The sequence below is a fragment of the Triticum dicoccoides genome, chromosome 7B (genome assembly GCF_002162155.2).
Source record: "Triticum dicoccoides isolate Atlit2015 ecotype Zavitan chromosome 7B, WEW_v2.0, whole genome shotgun sequence".
Taxonomy (NCBI): domain Eukaryota; kingdom Viridiplantae; phylum Streptophyta; class Magnoliopsida; order Poales; family Poaceae; genus Triticum; species Triticum dicoccoides.
This window is the reverse complement of record NC_041393.1, coordinates 25,837,685-25,854,051: the sequence shown is the minus strand read 5'-3', so window position 1 is coordinate 25,854,051 and position 16,367 is coordinate 25,837,685.

Here is a 16,367-nt window from a genome sequence, read left to right as displayed (position 1 = left end):
GATCGTGATCCTCATCACCATGGAAACGGTTGTCTTGGACGGACTTGTAGTTGGACAAAGTTGAAGACATGGCACAATCCAAGTAGTCCAAGGTGTCACCGGAGTGATACACATGCAAAAAGAGCAAACACAAGCAACACTCGGTGTAAGGGCATATTTATCCCCAAGATGTTTTGGTGATTGATGACAATGCTTGTGCGGACTAATCGTGTGTGTTAAGTTCTTGCAGAGATTCATCCATTGGCACGAGACGATTACCTCCCCTCGGTGTTTTATGTTTGGGAAAGTCCGAAGAAAAAAGATTTTGAATCTGCCTTTTCCTTCTTTCCCTTAAAAAAATAACTCAAGAAAAATCCAATTATTTACTCTACAAGAATGAAATGCTTGTTATGCCTAATATACTTAGTTTAACGATTCAAGACGGTGTAGCTCCTTCGTTTCATTATTGGTGGACTAGTTTCGTAGGAGTCACCGTACTATCAAGAGGGGATCCGCTTTGGTAAGGCTAGGGTGGAATCAACACGTACACATCCATATCACACCCGACGGTTTCCTTCCGCTTCATTGGAGCTGCCTTTTCCCCTGTGTCTGCCTTGTCCTGCCCCAGCGGTAGTACCGCGGTCCACAGCGGTAGTACCGCCGAAGCACTCAAGCGGTAGTACCGCTCCCAGAGCGGTAGTACCGCTCCCCAAGCGGTAGTACCACTTGTGGTCTTCGGCCGTAGTACCGCAAGTGGTTCCGGGCTACTACCGCCTCGATTCGAGACTGATGTTTTTCATGTCGGGTTTTACGGTACTAAGTGTGGTAGTAGTGGCGGTAGTACCGCTCCAAGCGGTAGTACCGCGCCTACTCCCGCGGTAGTACCGCTCTGGGGCCAGGATCCTGACCTCCTCGTCAGCGCGACAGTACCGCTGGGTGAGAGTGGTAGTACCGCCCTCAGCGGTAGTATCGCCCTGCCCAAGCGGTAGTACCGCTCTGTGTGTGGCTGTTCAGTGGGGTAACGGTTGGATTGGTTCCCCCACCATATAAAGGTGTCTTCTTCCCCAAAGTTGACCTACCTCTTTCCCCCAAAAGCTCCATTGTTGCTCCAAGCTCCATTTTCGCCCGATCTCTCTCCCTACCCAATCAATCTTGTTGATTTGCTCGGGATTGGTTGAGAAGGCCCCGATCTACACTTCCACCAAGAGGAATTTGATTCCCTCTCCTATCCCTAGTGGATCTTGTTACTCTTGGGTGTTTGAGCACCCTAGACGGTTGAGGTCACCTCGAAGCCATACTCCATTGTGGTGAAGCTTCGTGGTGTTGTTGGGAGCCTCCAATTGTTGTGGAGATAGCCCCAATCTTGTTTGTAAAGGTTCGGTCGCCGCCTTCAAGGGCACCAATAGTGGAATCATGGCATCTCGCATTGTGTGAGGGCGTGAGGAGAATACGGTGTCCCTAGTGGCTTCTTGGGGAGCATTGTGCCTCCACACCGCTCTAACGGAGACATACTTCCCCTTAAAAGGAAGGAACTTCGGTAACACATCCTCGTCTCCACCGGCTTCACTCTTGGTTATTTCGTGCCTTTACTGTTGCAAGCCTACTTGTGTTGTATCCCTTGATTGCTTGTGTACTAGTTGTTTTTGCATCATATAGGTTGCTCACCTAGTTGCATATCTAGACAACCTATTTTGTTGCAAAGTTTAAATTGGTAAAGAAAAGCTTAAAAATTGTTAGTTGCCTATTCACCCCCCCCTAGTCAACCATATCGATCCTTTCAATTGGTATCAGAGCCTCGTCTCTCTATTAAGGACTTTGCCGTCTGAAGAGTATGGTTGACACCAACGACGGTGCGGAGGAGCACTCCGGTGTGAATCCCATCTCGTCTTCGGCCGAAGGGGGAACCTCGGTCTCACTTGAGGAATTCAATGTGGTTTAGACACATTGAAAACCTCCATGACGGCCGAGGTTAAAAGCATGTTTTCTGAATTCCTAGAAGGACTTAAACTATCTACCTCGCCAATGAAAGTGGGTGATCCCACTAACAAGGTGACAGATGCTACCTCCAACAAGGGGGAATCTAACAGTGAAAAGAGTCATTCTACTAGTGGTAGAAATGGCACCGGCATCTTTGCCCATGTGGAACCCCCAATTTATGGAGGACCGATCCCCTCTACTCATTTGAATCATGCTGGTCCTCCTCCTAAATATGAGAAACATGAAGATTTTGATTCTTGGGTTTATCGCTTCAAGCGTCATTTAAAACATGTGAATACTAACCTTTGGAGAATCATTGAAGAAGGTTTCTATCCTCATGACCCAAGCAACTTCACCCCTCGAGAAGCCGTGGACAATCAATTCAATGAGAGTGCTCTCTTCATCATCCAAGATGCAATCCTTCCCGAAGATCTCCCTCATCTTCGACCTCATGCCATGGCTAAAGAAGCATGGAAATGTGTTGAGTCTCTCTATCGAGGTAGCGCTAGCATTCAACGCTCCAACTATGAAGTGGTGCAAGATGAAGCCGATGAGTTTGCAATGAAAGAAGATGAAGAACCTCGTGAGCTCTTTCGAAGAGTGACCAAACTCACGGTCTCACTCCGAGATCATGGAAGCAAGGACACGGATGACAATTGGATCAAGCGCAAGTTCCTCAAGGCCATGATGCCCTATAACAAGGCCATGTCCTCCTTCATTCGTCAAAGACCGGACTTCCACTCCATGACCTCAAGTGAAGTGTTGGATGAGTTTGTTGCAATGATCATCTTGGACAAGACCGCCGACAATGCGGTACTCCGTTCTCAAAGGGCAAAGAAGCCCAACCTTGCTTTGAAGGCCAAGGTTATTATGGAAGAAGAGGAAGAAGTGGAAGATGAGGAGAGCAACCCCGAAGACACCAAATATGATTATCATGAGCACATGGCCCTTGCTTCAAGACAATTTTGGAGCAAGAAGAATACAAGACCCAACTTCAACAAGAACAACTCAAGTGGCGTCAAGGGCAAGCAACGAGTTAGAACTTGCTTCAACTGTGGCAATGTGAGCCATTTCGTTGCAGATTGTCCTTACGAGAAGCGGGAAGACAATGGCGGCAAGTTCATCCGAAAAGACAAAGCCAAGTCCTTCCCCAACAAGAACAACTTCACCAAGAAGACTCCCACTCGTGGGTTGGTGGTTCAAGAAGAATACCAAGAGGATGACGATGATGATGAAAATGGAGAAGCAGTGGCCATGGCGTCAGTTGCCATTGCTACTACTCCCCGGGTGTCTCTCTTTGATTCACCCAACGAGAACATCACCGCCAAGTGCCTCATGGCTAAAGCTTCAAACAAGGTAACCCCCAACATCAAAACCACCATCATTACTAATCCCTCCTCGGAGGATTGCAGTGATGAACATAATGGGTCTAATGAGGAAGTGAATTAATTTGAGTCTTTTATGAGTAGCTCAAGGGCAAGACCAAGAATCATTTTGTTGCTCTCTTGGAACAACTTGGTGAGGCCAATGACATGATCGAGGCTCACGAAGAAACCATCTCTAAGATGGAAGGTCATAGCCGTGACTATGCCGATGAGATATCGGATCTCTCTAATGCTCTTGAGGAAGAGCGTGTGCATCATTTGACTTTTGAGGAGTCACACAACGATGACCATGCTAAGTTAAAGAAAGATCTTGATCATGCTCTTGTCGTGTCTCGTGTGCTAACTTCCGAGAAGGCTAAACTTGGGGTTGATCATGCTAGACTCAAGGAGGAGTTTGAGATACTTGATAAGGCCCACAAGGTCTTAAAGGGTGCTCACGCTAACCTCAAGGAGTCTCATGCTCAACTCCAAGTTAAGCTGATCAAGGAAAAGGCCACCTTTCCTTATATGGTATTAATTGATAATGCATGTGCTACTAACCCGTGTTGTGAGCATGTGCACCTTGTGGAGGAGAATGCCAAGTTAAAGGATCAACTTGAGAAAGGCCTTGTGACATGCATTCAAGGTGAGAAGAATCTCAATGACCTTTTGAGCAATCAAAAGGAAGTTGTGGCCAAGGAAGGAATTGGGTTTGCACCCAAGTCCAAGAGCAAGAAGAAGAAGAACCACAAGACCAAACGTCCTCCTCCTCTCAAGCAAACTTTTGTGAAAGAGGGAGAGGGTGCTCCTAAGGAGAAGAATGAAAAAGTGAAGGGAGTTGACATCCAAAAGGGCAAAAGCATTTCCTCCAACAAAGCCGGCGACTTTAACCCATCATATGTGTTGTGCCGTGATAGTGATGGACATGTTTATGCTAAATTTGTTGGTTCTCCTTATGAGTACATTGAATGGTCTATTTGGGTTCCCAAGACCCTTGTTACTAACATCAAAGGACCCATTACTAAATGGGTACCTAAAACCAAGCATTGATCTCTTGTAGGTGTTTGCTTCCGGTGGGGGATCATGGTTGCTCGATAGTGGAGCAACAAATCATATGACCGGGAGCAAGGACTTGGTGGTGGACGTGCAAAAGATTCCATATATGCCCACCAATGTCGAGTGGGGTGATGCATCACATTCTAAGGTATTGGGTCTCGGCAAGGTTGTCATTTCTCATGATCTAACGACCGAGAAAGTCATGCTTGTTGAGTCCCTTGCATACAATTTGCTTTTCGTTCGTCAACTTGCACTTATGGGTTTTGCTACTTTCTTTGACATTGATACCATGGCCCTCTTGTGGAGCAAGACTCTTAAAGTAGCCTTTGTTGGGCATGTCGAGAACGGTCTCTATGTGATTAACTTTTCAGAGCGACCCACTAAGACCGCGACATGCCTAATGGCTAAAGTTGACGTGGGATGGCTTTGGCATCGCCGTTTAGCCCACGTCAATATGAGATATTTGCAAAGTCTTCTCAAGGGGGACCATGTTCATGGACTAACAAATGTTAGTTCTGCCAAAGATCGTGCTTGCAGTGCTTGTATTGAAGGAAAGCTTCATGAGAAGGCTCACCCTCCCTCGACCATCATCTACTCGAAGAGACCCTTGGAGCTCCTTCACATGGATCTCTTTGGGCCTCCATCTTTTGATAGTCTTGGAGGAAGAAAGTATTGCTTGGTGATTGTGGATGATTATTCAAGATACACTTGGGTATACTTCTTCAAGAGGAAGAGTGAGACTCAACAAACCGTCATCGACTTTGCAAATGAAGCTCAACATCAACACAATGCAAAGATCTTGACAATCAGAAGTGACAATGGCACCGAGTTCAAGAACTACACCTTGGATGAGTTTCTTAGTGATGAGGGGATCAAGCACCAATATGCTGCTCCTTATACCCCTCAACAAAATGGTGTGGCAGAGAGGAAGAATCGGATGTTGATGGATGCGGCTAGGACCATGATGGCGGAGTTCAAGTCTCCATACAACTTTTGGGCCGAAGCCATCAACACCGCATGTCATGCATCCAATCGGCTCTATCTCCGCAAAGGCTTGAACAAGACTCCTTATGAGATACTCACCGGCAACAAGCCCAACCTCAAGTACTTCCGGGTGTTCGGTTGTAAGTGTTTCATTCTCAAGAGAGGTGTTCGTTTGTCTAAATTTGAGGATAGAGCTCATGAGGGCATATTTGTTGGTTATGCTACAAACTCCCATGCTTACCATGTTCTCAACAAGTCCACCGGACTCATTGAGGAGACGTGTAACGTGGAGTTTGACGAAAATAACGGCTCCCAAGTGGAGCAAAGTGGTACTTGTGATGTAGGTGATGAAATTCCTCCCCAAGCCATAAGAAGAATGGGTATTGGTCATATTCTACCAATTGAGGAACCCCTTGTGGCCGAAGGAGAAGGACAATGCTCCACTCAAGTGGAGCCATCACCTCCCCAAGACCCACACGCTTCCGAAGAACAAAGTGAAGGCCCTCAACCTCGTGAACAAGACCAAGGGAAAGATCAACCTCAAGATGATGGTGAATCTCTAAATAATTCCCAAGGCCAAGTTCTTTCCCCTGAGCAAGTTCAAGATCATGAGCAAGCCCAAGATCAAGAACAAGCTCAAGACGGCGCTCAAGATGATCAAGTTAACCCTCCTCCGTCCACACCCGAGGAGGAATTAGAGCGTCGTGCCGCGAAGATTGCTTCCAAGCTCACCACCCAAGGCCATCTCATGGAAAATGTGGTTGGAAGCCTAAGAAAGGGGGTAAGCACTCGTAGACAATTAGCAAACTATTGTGAACATCATGCGTTTGTCTCTTGTGTTGAACCCCAAAAGGTCTATGAGGCGCTCGAAGACTCGGATTGGCTCAATGCCATGCATGAAGAACTCCACAACTTCGAGTACAACAAGGTGTGGAGATTGGTGCCAAGGCCATCGGGGGACCACAACGTCATTGGAACCAAGTGGATTTTCAAGAACAAGCAAGACGCTCATGGGAACATCGTTCGCAACAAGGCAAGATTGGTAGCACAAGGCTACTCCCAAGTCGAGGGTATCGACTACGGTGAAACCTTTGCTCCCATTGCTCGTCTTGAATCCATACGTTTGTTGATTGCTTATGCTTCCCATCACAACTTTAAGTTGCAACAAATGGATGTGAAAAGTGCTTTTATTAATGGTCCTATTAATGAGTTGGTCTATGTCAAGCAACCCCCGGGTTCGAGGATCCCTACTTCCCGGATCATGTGTATCAACTCGATAAGGCACTCTATGGCCTTAAACAAGCCCCACGTGCATGGTATGACCACCTTACCGAGTTGTTACAAGATCGTGGATTTGAAGTGGGGCTAATCGATCCCACTCTTTTTACTAAGAAGGTCAAAGGGGAGTTGTTTGTATGCCAACTATATGTTGATGACATTATCTTTGGTTCCCCTAACAAAGCTTTCAATGAGGAATTTGCCGCCCTCATGACCTCCAAGTTCAAGATGTCTTCGATGGGAGAGTTGAAGTTCTTCCTTGGTTTTGACATCAAACAAAGGAGAGAAGGAACCTTCATCAACCCAGCCAAATACACTCAAGACATGCTAAAAAGATTCAAGCTAAGTGATGTCAAGCCGGCTACTACTCCAATGCCCACCAAGTGCCAACTTGACATTGATCCGAATGGTAAAGCGGTGGATCAAAAGGTATATCGCTCCATGATTGGCTCCTTGCTTTACCTTTGTGCATCTAGACTGGATATCATGTTGAGTGTGGGGATGTGTGCACGGCTTCAAGCCGCACCGAAGGAAAGTCACTATGTGGCGGTCAAGCGAATCTTTCGATATTTGGCTCATACCCCAAACTTTGGCTTATGGTACCCAAGAGGGGCAAACTTCAAGCTTGAAGGATTTACGGATTCCGATTGGGCGGGAGACAAAGTGGATAGGAAGTCCACTTCCGGAGGGTGCTAGTTTCTTGGGTGCTCTTTGGTGAGTTGGTCTTCCAAAAAGCAAAGTTGTGTGTCTCTCTCGTCCACCGAAGCGGAATATGTGGCGGCCGGTAGTTGTTGTGCACAACTTTTATGGATGAGGCAAACTTTAAAGGAATACGGTGTCATTTGTGACAAAGTGCCTCTTTGGTGTGACAACGAAAGTGCCATCAAGATTTCTCTCAACCCGGTGCAACACTTCAAGACGAAGCATATTGAGATTCGGTATCATTTCATCCGGGATCACATTAGGCGAGGGGAGATCGAGCTCAAGTATGTCAACACTCATGATAACCTTGCAGATATTTTCACGAAGCCCTTGGATGAAGCAAGATTTCACGAGTTAAGGCATGAGCTAAATATCATTGATTCGAGCAATGTGACTTAAACCCTTGCACACCCCACCTCACTCAACTTGGTATCTAGTTTAGATGTAGGCATGGACATAGGGGGAGTGTTGTTCTCTCAATGAACTTTCCCTCCCCCCATTATGCATAAAACGACCAACTCTTTCACATTAGCCATTTTTGATGGTACTTGTGCTTCAAAGACGAGTTTTGGTCATGGGACCAAGGATAATTCTTCGCGGTGCCATACCAATTGACTCAAACATAGGTGGCTCCGGCCACCGCCCTCTCTTGAGAGAGGCCAGAGCTCGCTCTGTTTCGTGTGGTTGTTTTGAAAGAGTGGGTTCTGGACCGTTGTTAGTGTGTGTGTTGCCTTGTTGGTCTTTTCTTTTTCTTGGCCTTGCTTTCTCGTCTCTTTGGTGCTTTAGCCGCTTGTCTAGAAGCCGTTTCGTTGCTAAGCGGTACTACCGCTGGTGGCGAGCGGTACTACCTCCCTCCAGCGCGGTACTACCGCTGTGAGGCGCGGGCAGGGGGTTATATCGGGGGCAGGGGGAGTTTCTTCTCCCCCATACCCATTCGCACGCCCTCTTGCTCTGTTCCTTTCTCTCCAGCAACCGGCGCCGCGGGAGGGCTCCGACGGATCTCCCTCTCCGGGGCGTTCCTCTCCATTTCCTTCGGTGGAGACGATCCCCACCTTGTCCTCTTGCCATGGATGCCGGTATTGCCCCCGCTCCCTATTTCTTCTTGTCTAGATTTCCAATCTAGCATCTTAGGGGCAATAGCAGTTGCATCTCTAGATTTTTGGCCAAATCTAGGCTTGAGTAGGATGGAGAATGCTTCTAGACAGTTTGGATTGGTGTTTGGTTGGAGTATTTTTGAATTTGGTAGGACGGTAGTGCCGGATCTGACCACGGCAGCAGGAAACTGTTGTTTCCCCGTCTCGAGCGGTACTACCGCTCGTGGGTCGCGGTACTACCGCCCTCTACCAGTTTCCACCATGCTCTTACCTCTCAGTGATCTTTGGCTCGTGTTTTGTGGCTTATGCTCGTTCTTTCTGGTTGTTTGCGTGTTCTTGTGTGTGGTTCCAGGTGATGAGGTTCCTGAGCATCAGGCTCGTCATGTCAACCCCGGTCGTGCCACGTCCAAGCGCTACCGCACCATTGAGTCTTCCGGAGGTTCTTCAAGTGCTCCACCTCCACCTCAACTCAAGAAGAAGCCTGGTGTCAAGCCGAAGCCAGGCAAAACCGTGCCAGAAATGCAGCCCAAGGAGTTCTGGGCAAGACGTCGCCGCAACCCGTATGAGGCAGACCAAGATCCCACTTTGGTCAACCGTCCGTTCTGGAACAGGTTCCAGTTTGCCATGTTCTTTGATGTTCTCAAAGCCAAGAAGAACCTCTTTGTCAACGTGCACTCCATCAACACCGACCATATGGAGAAAGATCCTGAATACTTTGGTGAAGCTCTTCAGATGTGCACTCAACTGAACATTCTTGGGGTCATGCAATTCAACAAAGATTATGATGCTGATATTGTGGCCCAATTCTATGCCACGGTTCATCTCGGGACTAATGAGGACAGGACACTGACTTGGATGACCAATGGCAAGTTGCTTTCAGTCAAGTGGAAAGCTTTCATGGAGTTGATTGGGGTGCAAGATCTAGGTCTTGAGTCTCCTGTCGGCTTTCGCCCACACCGCAACACCAACGGCACTCACAAGCAAGCTCTATGGCCCTACTGCACTTTGAGGATCAACCCTTAGATGAAGAAGGAAACTTATGAGCTGCCTGCATATCTAGATATCCTTCACCGTGTCTTCAGAGAGACTCTTTTCCCTCGTATCGGGAATCTGGATATGGTTCAATCCTATCTCGTGGACATGCTTCTCTTCTACCAGCGTCAGAAGGGACAGAACACCGGAGAGTCCCTGGATATCTCTCATGTTATGTGGTCTGAGCTGTTATATGCTATCTCCGAGCGCAAGTGCCCAATTTATGGTCCGTTCATCATGCTGCTTATTGAGAAGGCCTGGGCTCGTGTCTATCCCCAGGTGATGCTGGAGACTGGAGAGTTGGTCTCTCACGACATCAAGCGTCTAAGGAACAAGGATAACTGGGGCACTCAGGCCCCTAAGACTGGAGTTCCTTCATCTGCTACTGCCTTGGAGATGGAGGAGGAGACTGGGGCTGAGGCTGAGGATGAGGATGATGACTACGTGCCTTCTGAGGCAGAGCCCTCTTGGGTAAAGAAGCTCAAGCTCAAGATGAAGAATCTATTCTGCATGGAGTCTCACGGTCAGTACATGACTCATGTGGCTGAGAAGAAGGCCCGAGGTTGCCACAAGGAGCTCATGCGTCAGTTGGGTGCTACAGTTATCAGTGGATCTGAGGACCAGCTTACTGAGGAGGAGGAGTGGATTCAGCAGCACTACCCATGGACCGATTCTGATGTCGAGCACTTCCCGGCTGACGACGGTGGCGCAGATGATCCCGCTGAGATATGATGTGTGTGTCCCTCTATTGCTATCACCTGGAGCCGTAGCAACACTCCCTCTCCACTTTGGTGTCTCGATGCCAAAGGGGGAGAGAGTTTAGGGATTTGTGCTTTGCGTTTTCCGTCTTTTGTGTTTGTGTTTTCCTCAAAATTTGCTTTTGTTTGGTTTGTGTCAGTGAGACCTAAGTTCCAGTCATATGGTGTGAGACATATGCTACCTTATCCTTCCAGTATCATTATCTATGTCACTATCTAGCTTTTGAGTTGCATGCTTATCCTGTTAAGTTATCTCTGCTACTCTCATATACCCTGCTTAGGTGGTTGGTCTCTAAAATGTAGGGGGAGCGTTGATCCTAGTATGTGTGCCGTGCAGTCCAAAGCACCTATCTAGATAGCACACATCTAGGGGGAGCTCATCTACATTTTAGGACAGTGGGGTTTTTGCGCTTGTCCTATATCTCTCATGTTGTGCAAATCCCGTATTGTCATCAATCCACCAAAAAGGGGGAGATTGTAAGGGTATATTTATCCCCAAGATGTTTTGGTGATTGATGACAATGCTTGTGTGGACTAATCGTGTGCGTTAAGTTCTTTCAGAGATTCATCCATTGGCACGAGATGATTACCTCCCCTCGGTGTTTTATTCAAGATGGTGTAGCTCCTTCGTTTCGTTGTTGGTGGACTAGTTTCGTAGGAGTCACCGTACTATCAAGAGGGGATCCGCTTTGGTAAGGCTAGGGTGGAATCAACACGTACACATCCATATCACACCCGACGGTTTCCTTCCGCTTCATTGGAGCTGCCTTTTCCCCTGTGTTTGCCTTGTCCTGCCCCAGCGGTAGTACCACGGTCCACAGCGGTAGTACCGCCGAAGCACTCAAGCGGTAGTACCGCTCCCAGAGCGGTAGTACCGCTCCCCAAGCGGTAGTACCGCTCTCTGAGCGGTAGTACCACTTGTGGTCTTCGGCCGTAGTACCGCAGTGGTTCCGGGCTACTACCGCCTCGATTCGAGACCGATGTTTTTCGTGTCGGGTTTTACGGTACTAAGTGCGGTAGTAGTGGCGGTAGTATCGCTCCAAGCGGTAGTACTACGCCTACTCCCGCGGTAGTACCGCTCTGGGGCCAGGACCCTTACTTCCTCGTCAGCGTGGCAGTACCGCTGGGTGAGAGCGGTAGTACCGCCCTCAGCGGTAGTACCGCCCTGCCCAAGCGGTAGTACCGCTCTGTGTGTGGCTGTTCAGTGGGGTAACGGTTGGATTGGTTCCCCCACTATATAAAGGTGTCTTCTTCCCCAAAGTTGACCTACCTCTTTCCCCCCAAAGTTCCATTGTTTCTCCAAGCTCCATTTTCGCCCGATCTCTCTCCCTAGCCAATCAATCTTGTTGATTTGCTCGGGATTGGTTGAGAAGGCCCCGATCTACACTTCCACCAAGAGAAATTTGATTCCCTCTCCTATCCCTAGCGGATCTTGTTACTCTTGGGTGTTTGAGCACCCTAGACGATTGAGGTCACCTCGAAGCCATACTCCATTGTGGTGAAGCTTCGTGGTGTTGTTGGGAGCCTCCAATTGTTGTGGAGATAGCCCCAATCTTGTTTGCAAAGGTTCGGTCGCCGCCTTCAAGGGCACCAATAGTGGAATCACGGCATCTCGCATTGTGTGAGGGCGTGAGGAGAATATGGTGGCCCTAGTGGCTTCTTGGGGAGCATTGTGCCTCCACACCGCTCTAACGGAGACGTACTTCCCCTTAAAAGGAAGGAACTTCGGTAACACATCCTCGTCTCCACCGGCTCCATTCTTGGTTATTTCGTGCCTTTACTGTTGCAAGCCTACTTGTGTTGTATCCCTTGATTGCTTGTGTACTAGTTGTTTTTGCATCATATAGGTTGCTCACCTAGTTGCATATCTATACAACCTATTTTGTTGCAAAGTTTAAATTGGTAAAGAAAAGCTTAAAAATTGTTAGTTGCCTATTCACCCCCCTCTAGTCAACCTTATCGATCCTTTCAATTGGTATCAGAGCCTCGTCTCTTTATTAAGGACTTTGCCGTCCGAAGAGTATGGTTGACACCAACGATGGTGTGGAGGAGCACTCCGGTGTGAATCCCATCTCGTCTTCGACCGAAGGGGGAACCTCGGTCTCACGTGAGGAATTCAATGTGGCTTTAGACACATTGAAAACCTCCATGACGGCCGAGGTTAAAAGCATGTTTTCTGAATTCCTAGAAGGACTTAAACTATCTACCTCGCCGATGAAAGTGGGTGATCCCACTAACAAGGTGACGGATTCTACCTCCGACAAGGGGGAAGATAACAGTGAAAAGATTCCTTCTACTAGTGGTAGAAATGGTCGTATGAGAGACAAGTAAAAGAGATGCGCGTAGTCCTTGCGTGAAGGGAACGGTGGTAAGGATAATTCACGTGATCCCAAAGCATCGTTGCTCTCAAGAGCTCGTTTCGTCAACTCATGGGATTGTGAGGTTGACGAGTGTTCATAAGTACCTATACAAAACAAAGGCAAAGGAAAAATTGTGTGTGCGTGATATATGTACACATCATCCATCATGATGCGCACATGCATGTGTTGGTTAGCACAAAATATCCAATGCTCAAATAAATGAGATGCGTGATATAGAAACATGTCATCCATCATGAGAGGCTTGTTGTTATGTATGGCATAATGGAGACTCAAAGGTTGTAATGCATCATGAGAAATATCTAGAGCATTGTTATTCATGAATGCATATGGTGTACACTATCATGGGAATCATGCAAAGTATAAAATGCATCAAGATCTCCTAATATGTATGAGGAAACTATGGGGGTCTCCTCATAAGCATGAGTAGCAACATCACATGGAGAATATTGACAACATCCAAAACAATGCATATTTGGAACAATGTGATCATGGCATGTCATAGTAGAGGAATTGTGCAAATCATGTAAAGGAAGCATGGGAATATCATCACATGAAAAACAAAAGCCAATGACCAACATCTCGTCATCTATGCCATAAGTGCAAATGGGATTGATTTTAATGGGGCATGCATAGTTACTATGTTGAGATTGAAATGAAGCAATATGGGAGATCTCACTCATAGCATATGACAAGTTCAATGGATTGTCAAACATGACGTGACCAAAAGAATTTTCACATGATATCCTATGAAGCATAGCATCACAACTAGGCAACTCAACATGCTCATCATCATATTCATCATAAATAGGTAAGTCAAGGCATGAAGAAGTTTCACTAGCATAAAGCATGGTAATAGGTGGGTCAACATCATGGAAGCAATCAATGTCAAGAGAGTCCACTAGTGGGACAAGAGAAGCACCATCACCTATGTTACCTTTGGAGGGTCGCTCATGTGTTGTAGGTGAGGTGTTGAAGATCCACTCATTGTCATCTTCATCTTGATGGAACCATGTGGGGGTACATCATCGTCCATCATGGCCATCGGTTTTCCCATTGGAGGGATGGACTCGTCGAGGGTAGGCATGTCGTCATGTAGGAGACCTTGCACCAAAGAAGAAAACACACTAGGAGTAGAGGTTAAGTCATTAGAAATCATAGTGGCCTCACATGCCGTCTCAACTACCTCACTCACTACGTGTTGTGGCTCACTCACTCCCTCAAGGATGCTCTCACTCATATGGTTGGTGGAGTCACTCAAATGGCGCTCAACCTCACATAGGATGTGTGGCATGCTCTCATGTGTGGGGCTAGTGGTGGTCACACTCATCCTCTCATAGGAAATGCTCTCAATGTCACGTATGGTGGAGTCACTCATGTCACTCATGTGGTGGTGGCTCTCCTCACATGGCATTTGGGGCATCTCAACATATGTGGGTGTCGGAGAGATGTAGGTGCAAATGTCTCCACGTGCGGTCACGTAGCTTGATGAAGGAAATATGCCCTAGAGGCAATAATAAAGTTATTATTTATTTCCTTATTTCATGATAAATGTTTATTATTCATGCTAGAATTGTATTAACTGGAAACATAATACATGTGTGAATACATAGACAAACATAATGTCACTAGTATGCCTCTACTTAACTAGCTCGTGAATCAAAGATGGTTAAGTTTCCTAGCCATGGACAAAAGAGTTGTCATTTGATTAACGGGATCACATCATTAGGAGAATGATGTGATTGACTTGACACATTCGGTTAGCTTAGGACACGATCATTTAGTATGTTGCTACTGCTTTCTTCATGACTTATACATGTTCCTGTGACTATGAGATTATGCAACTCCCGTTTACCAGAGGAACACTTTGTGTGCTACCAAACGTCACAGCGTAACTGGGTGATTATAAAGGTGCTCTACAGGTGTCTCCGAAGGTACATGTTGGGTTGACGTATTTTGATATTAGGTTTTGTCACTCCGATTGTCGGAGAGGTATCTCTGGGCCCTCTCGGTAATACACATCACTTAAGCCTTGCAAGCATTGTAACTAATGAGTTAGTTACGGGATGATGTATTACAGAACGAGTAAAGAGACTTGCCGGTAACGAGATTGAACTAGGTATTGGATACCGACGATCGAATCTCGGGCAAGTAACATACCGATGACAAAGGGAACAACGTATGTTGTTATGCGGTTTGACCGATAAAGATCTTCGTAGAATATGTAGGAGCCAATATGAACATCCAGGTTCCACTATTGGTTATTGACCGGAAATAGTTCTAGGTCATGTCTACATAGTTCTCGAACCCGTAGGGTCCGCACACTTAAGGTTTCGATGACAGTTATATTATGAGTTTATGAGTTTTGATGTACCGAAGGAGTTCGGAGTCCCGGATGAGATCGGGGACATGACGAGGAGTCTCAAAATGGTCGAGACGTAAAGATCGATATATTGGACAACTATATTCGGAGTTCGGAAAGGTTCCGAGTGATTCGGGTATTTTTCGGAGTATCGGAGAGTTACGGGAATTCGCCGGGGAGTATATGGGCCTTATTGGGCCATACGGGAAAGAGAGAGGGGCTGCCTAGGGCAGGCCGCGCACTCCCCCAAGGCCTAGTCCGAATTGGACAAGGGGGAGGGGCCGCACCCCCTCCTTCCTTCCCTTCTCTCTTCCCCTTCCTTGTCTCCTACTCCTACTACATGGAAGGACTCCTAGTTGGACTAGGAAAGAGGGAATCCTACTCCCGGTGAGAGTAGGACTCCCCTAGGGCGCGCCATAGAGAGGGCCGGCCCTCCCCTTCTCCACTCCTTTATATACGGGGGCAGGGGGCACCCCATGGACACACAAGTTGATCTACGGATCGTTCCTTAGCCGTGTGCGGTGCCCCCTCCACCATATTCCACCTCGGTCATATCGTCGCGGAGTTTAGGCGAAGCCCTGCGCCGGTAGAACATCATCATCGTCACCACGCCGTCATGCTGACGAAACTCATCCCCGACGCTTTGCTGGATTGGAGCCCGGGGAACGTCATCGAGCTGAACGTGTGCTGAACACGGAGGTGCCGTACGTTCGGTGCTTGGATCGGTCGAATCGTGAAGACGTACGACTACATCAACCGCGTTGTCATAACGCTTCCGCTTACGGTCTACGAGGGTACGTGGACAAGACTCTCCCCTCTCGTTGCTATGTCATCACCATGATCTTGCGTGTGCGTAGGATTTTTTTTTGAAATTACTACGTTCCCCAACAGTGGCATCCGAGCCTAAGTTTTATGCGTTGATGTTATATGCACGAGTAGAACACAAGTGAGTTGTGGGCGATACAAGTCATACTGCTTACCAGCATGTCATACTTTGGTTCGGCGGTATTGTTGGATGAAGCGGCCCGGACCTACATTACGCGTACGCTTACGCGAGACTGGTTTTACCGCCGTGCTTTGCACACAGGTGACTAGCGGGTGTCAGTTTCTCCAACTTTAGTTGAACCGAGTGTGGCTACGCCCGGTCCTTGAGAAGGTTAAAACAGCACCAACTTGACGAACTATCGTTGTGGTTTTGATGCGTAGGTAAGAACGGTTATTGCTCAGCCCGTAGCAGCCACGTAAAACTTGCAACAACAAAGTAGAGGACGTCTAACTTGTTTTTGCAGGGCATGTTGTGATGTGATATGGTCAAGACGTGATGAGATATAAGTTATTGTATGAGATGATCATGTTTTGTTGAAGTTATCGGCAACTGGCAGAAGCTCTATGGTTGTCTCTTT